The following is a 6000-nucleotide window of genomic DNA, read 5'->3' as shown; positions in this document are numbered from 1 at the left end:
CGGAATATTTTTTATTATTTTTTGTTTTTATGTTACCGCATAACTTTGGACCACGTTAACCGACTTCAATAGTTCTGTTTCTAAAGGAAAGGTGCTACCTCACAGGTGGTCCATATTAATTTGGTTTAAATTAAGAGTTGAAGTCGGTTTTGTTTTTTGCTTAAAAATTACTTGTTTATTATTTCAAATATAATTGCCACAACTAAATAAGTTTTGTTTCAGTTACATTTTTATTATCGTAACGCTCAACGCGCTAATTAGGGATGGCTGTAAGGCTTAACTTTAAAATCGAATTTAAAGATAGTTTGCATTTTTCTTGCATGATTCAAACAAGCGCAGTTACAGTTTCACTTAAAAAAACACATTGCAAAAATTTTAACTGTTCAAAAAGGTGGCTGCTACGCCTCTCCAATCAAATAGACTGAAAGAGTATAATCATTACTCACATTATTTTATTTCTAAATAAATACCTTTAAAATTATGAACAAGACGTTAAGGGAGGTTCCATGGGAAACTGAACCTCAGTGCAAAAACTATTTTCTTTATAAAACTAACAAAGGTGTGGATAAGACATTTGCAAAAATCTTGAATCAACCAAAAAATAACACATTTTTACGTTTTGAAATCAAGTTCTAAATAATTTTTTTTGAGCGAGTTTAAAAGGGGTTTTGTTGAAGTACTGTCAAATAATTTGCGATTCATAATTCAAGTGTTTGGTAAGAAAAATATATATAGTAGAACTAGGAAATTTAGAGTACTTTTTCAAAAAAATCAGAAAAAATATAGCATACTTCAAATATATATAGTATTTTTTTTTAAGAAAAATTAAAAATGCTTTTTAAGTGTACATCTTTTTTCTTTCTTATGCATTTCCTCTATACATGCTTTATCGCTATCAATATTTAAATTAATATAAATCAAAAGTTCATTTTTTATTACCCCAAAAATAGACCCAAAAAATAGTACAATACTATATATTATTGTACGGGTGGCACCCTAAGTAGAACTCATCTGCTTTTAATAAAATTGTGTTATATATTAAATTGTGCGAGTGCTTTATCTACAATATGAGTTATTATTAAGCAGCATTGGCCTTGTCCCACACGTGACAAAAAAGTTAAAAGTTGTTATATTTAATTACAGAAGTTGAAGTTGTGTTAGCGCGGATTAAGTTGATTAAGTTATTATGATTAGTTAATGCAGTTTTATAGCAAATTAAATTTAAAAATTTCAACACGCTGGGAAATTACGTTGATTTTTAATAAATTTGGCTGACGGTGCTAGGAATTTTCTTCTATATAAAAGCCACTATCCTAACTAAGATAAAACGTGGATAAATTGAACCCCTACTTGGCTACTTATAAATAACTAACCTTTATTATTGACCACACTAAAAGCTCCTCTTCATGTATAAATTCGTATGTGTCCCACCCGTGACTAGAGGAATTTCGGATTTCGGATTCGGTCGGCACGCCTTAACTTTATCCGATTGACCTAAAATTTAGGATAACACATTTTTTCATGAATATTCACCAATCTGGGGGATGCGACAGAACAAAAATTAAAATTGTGCGATATGGATAAGGGCCACCCTAGTACATATTATCTGTTTATCAAATATCTCTCAATGTAGAATATCTAAAATAAAACACAAATATATTTACATATGTACATAAATACATACATATGTATGTATACGAGTGTGTAGTATACTAACAGGGTAGTTGACTCAAGAAAGAGCAAATCGACGCTCACACCTAAGCCGGTGAATGAGCTGCTGCTATGTTTGCATTTTGAGAATACCCGCTTTGACCACAGCATGCTCTGCTGAGTTGGCTAAAGAGTCATACCAACATTCGTTCACTTATTGATTTTTCCCGAAAATAAATAGCCATAGCGCAGCAGTCAACAAATAACAGTCACACTTGCATCATTCACCAGTCGCAGTCAAAAATCATAATATTACTTCTTCACAATTATATTTAATGTGAGACATCAAAGCGAGCAGTAAAAGTTTTAAATGATAGTGCCAAAGGAGTTTTTATTAAAAAAAAAAATACACAACTTTTGAGCTATAAAGCTTGCAGTATAATTTAACAAATCATATAACTTTTGAGCAATAAAGTTTGCAGTTGAACATGGAGTAATTTATCAAAGCATCTATTAAACAAATTTGAGTTGTACAGCTTCTGTCAACGAAATAAATAAAGTAAATACATATGTTTACGCTTTTGTAATATAATACATAAAGAAAAATATATTTAAAAATATAAAGACAAATATTTCCAGTGATTTAGAACATAAACGGAAACTTTAAGACAGTGCTAAGAGCTATTTACCAGATTTAACGCAGAAAGTGAAGTATAGAAGAAACAAACGCCAAATTCCTAAAATATTGGTTGTGCTCGCCTGAAGTATTATGAAATGAATTCTATGCGATTTATGAAGTCAATTGCATGCAAAATGTAAATCCCAGACAAATGCACATACATGCATACATATCGTTCCTTAGTTAACAAATGCCCTAACCAGCAAATTTTCTATTTTACAGAAGAAAAAACATTATAAAAAGTAAATCAAAACCTGCAGATGGGGTTTTTAAAACTGGCAGAACCCCGTTGTTTTTAGTACTAACACCTTCAAATTTTTAGTGAAGGTGTACTTTAATATATATATCGTACCAAAATCTGTGAAAAACGGAGTTATGAAAAATGAGGTAACGATGTGTACTACCCAGACCACAATCAGTTCGTACGCCAGAACACTTTTTAATATTTGTACATGAAACTTATATATGTGCAATGTAGTATATATTATAATACTTCTACCAAAGTATTTCGGAAAAATATTAAGATTTACGTCAGCTGGACTGATTGTAAAATGCATACCTCTAAAAATTGAGTTTTTCATGAACAAAAATATTTTCTAAAAGGATTTTTTGGAAAAAATATCCTCAGATGACAAAACAGTTTAAGCCTAAAAAACCTACATAAAAATATTAAAAATTTGTATCAACGCAATCGTAATAATGAGATTTTTGATGCTGTTTTTCAACTTTTTTCAATGATTTGTGTAAGAAAAACTTGAATAACTGCTCCAAAACTTTACCAATATAGACTTATGAGGTATCAGTTTTCACGCCCTTTTTATTTCACTTATTTTTGGAGGTAATTTCAAATCGGTCCAGCTCACGTAAATCTTAATATTTTTGCCAGATATTTTGGTGAAAGTCTTAAAATATAATATATTCTATAATTCCAGTGGAAAAACAGTGCCGATTTTTTTCCTTTTAATATTTTTAGTATCTGTACCAACTTTCAGTTCTCTACTGCAAGCAATACAGGGCTACTGGATCGCTGTAAAACTGGCAAAAATATTGGTGGTTTTTTTTTAATGTACTGTTGCCATGACAACTGAAGCTTGTGATATTAGTTGCGTTCCCTAACTCGCAAAAAGTTGCAAGAATTTACAGTTGGGTTAAAATTTGGGGAACGCAACTATTTTTTAGATAATTTAAATTTGAAATGTTCTTAGGTTACTTAACCAATTGTTTGATTAATATATGTACCCAATACTTCTAGAGTAAAATATGAGCTGCATGAGCATCCTCTAAATTTATACTTAGAAACGTAACGTTTGGTACCAGCACCTCTTTCGGCAAGAGGAAAAATTTTGGAAGGTGCCCCAAACCTTATCTTGGAAAATTTTTATTTTGACCACTCTAATGTACATACATTCACAGCAATAAAATGTGCACGGTTGCTATAGCAGCCAGCATAAACTTTGCAAATGCAATTCCAACTGCAAATCCCAGACCATTTCCACAACATCCTGAACAGCCCTTTTGTTTCACACTTTGTCACGTCGCCTTTTGTCTTAATAACATCTTTCATCCTTTTTCGCTAATTTCCCATTAAAATTAGTGAAAAGGATGAAATATTTTCTTTAAGATGCTAGGAATTGAATTGGACTGCATTTTATAAGAGTGTTGAAAGATCTCGCTAACTATGTTGTTGTTTTTGTGGTTTTTTTTGCCGCTTACTCTAAAGGCCTGTATGCAGCTCTCAAGAAAACGGCAAGAAAAATGTTCCATTATTTCGTGTGTGTGTCCAAGGAATTTTGACATTTTTGATACTTCACAGCCTATTGCCTCACTCTTTCCTCAAGAAATAATGGAACGGGCATATATTTCTGTTGCGAACCTGGGTTGCCTTGTGCTCTTCTTTCACAAAAAACTTTAGAAAGCCGTAGTAGAAAGCGTAGTAAATTTCTTAAGAAATGCGTACTGCCTTAAGGAAATTTGACTCAAGAAAATTTCTTAGCCTTTTCTTGTATGTCATTTTATATGGAGTTTTTGCTTTTCTTGAGAGCTGCATACGGGCCTTAAGAAACCACATTTCAAGCTTTGGGAAATTGACAAACTTTGTATCAAAACCTTTGATTTATTAAAATATACATATGTAAATATTAAAAGTGCTAGGCATACGAACTGATTGTGGTACGGGTAGTACGTACGATGGGTTTCTGTTTATCGCGTTCCTTGACTTTGGGAAACAGGAGAATCATCTTTTTGAATGATTATGATGAGATATTTTTAATGTACAAGTACAATTGAATGTTGTCCTGTTGTTGTGACCTCATTCCACCGTCACATCAACGTCCTTGAGTTCCTTTAAACCGCACAATGCAATCATTCTGAATATATGAAATTAAATGTGATATTATTTTTCCTTTTCGATATATTCCCGTCAATCCTATTACATTTTTCAGATATTTCATAAAGTTTACATATTTACACCATGATGTAATATTTTTATCATGATTTACACCATCAAAATAATTCTTGTATAGATCCTCAAAATACCCCGCAAACATATTCTGAGCATTCAGAATATATGAGTCCGAAAATAGTCCCAGATAGGTAAGAAATATGAGCTTCAAAAATGATAAATGTGTGACTCTCAAATGAATCTTTTGGGATTCATATGTGATCCAAGCTATGAGCCAGCACCTTGCGCTAATATAAAAACAAAGATTCGATAAACTTGTTTATACAGAAATTGAAAATAATTATAAAACAAACGAAGAAAAAAGTTTAAGTTCGGGCGAAGTCGAACATTAAATACTCGGCGCAAGTACCGCTACATGGTATCAGTTTTGAGTAAATTAGCGTCCTTAAATTTCGAAAAATGTAGTTCAAGCGTTTCTGAAATTTACCGTTATATGAAAAGCGGCCGTCATTTTAGTCCGATTTCAATAATTTTCAACGTTTTGCTTTTACGTGGCAAGCACAATAACCATACCGAGTTTGGTACATATTGGTAGAACGGTTACCGAGATACATATATGTGATCATAAGTGCGCGGTGCCACGCCCATTTTCCAAAATTTTATCATAAACGTATTTCTTGGTAAAGAATTGTAGCAAGCANGATGTGGGCGTGGTTATTGTCCGATTTTAGAAATTTTCGGCCATTTGGTATGCTGTAGCAAGGCTAAGAACTAGTGTTGGGAAGTATCGAGTACTTTTGAGGATCGGGTTCCTTGGTATCGATACTTTTAAGGATCGGGTATTTTTCAGAGTACTAAATACTTTCTTTAAATATACACTTGTTGGTAACATTTCAATGATTAGAGTATACATCTGCCAAGCTAGCAACACTTTATTCAAATTAATATATTAATCCCAAATTACGTCAATTGAATGGCTACTTGAAAACTATTGAAACTCCAAATGGAGTACAATCATTTCTACTTAGTACTTTTGAGTTCTGAGTACTTTCGGGTTCTTTTGTGAGTACTGCGTACTTTGGAGTACTCAGTATCGATACTTTTAAAAATCGGGTGCTGTCGATCCGTTTGAGAATCGAGTTCCGAGTACTTTTGGTATCGATACTGCCCAACACTGCCAACAACTGTGCCAAGTTTGGAAGAAATTGGTGCAGCGGTTACCAAGATATACACATGTAACCATAAGTGGGCGTTGCAACGCCCATTTTCC

The 6000-nt window shown here is 32.6% G+C and overlaps 1 protein-coding gene across 1 annotated transcript in view; it reads left to right on the top strand.

The window, feature by feature from the left end:
- Positions 1 to 1809: 1809 nt before the first annotated feature.
- The window catches only part of LOC108355403 (2,3-bisphosphoglycerate-dependent phosphoglycerate mutase-like), a 60720-nt gene continuing 56529 nt past the window's right edge, over positions 1810 to 6000 (top strand). Inside the window, exon 1 of the mRNA XM_017606585.1 lies at positions 1810 to 2209. The gene's annotated coding sequence lies outside the window, so the exon portion shown is untranslated. The remainder of the gene's footprint in view (positions 2210 to 6000) is intronic.

This window comes from Rhagoletis zephyria, unplaced genomic scaffold (assembly GCF_001687245.7).
Source record: "Rhagoletis zephyria isolate East Lansing unplaced genomic scaffold, Rhagoletis_zephyria_1.1 Rzeph_scaffold_00163, whole genome shotgun sequence".
Taxonomy (NCBI): domain Eukaryota; kingdom Metazoa; phylum Arthropoda; class Insecta; order Diptera; family Tephritidae; genus Rhagoletis; species Rhagoletis zephyria.
Note: the sequence above shows the minus strand (reverse complement) of the source record. Positions and strands in the feature narration are given on the sequence as shown.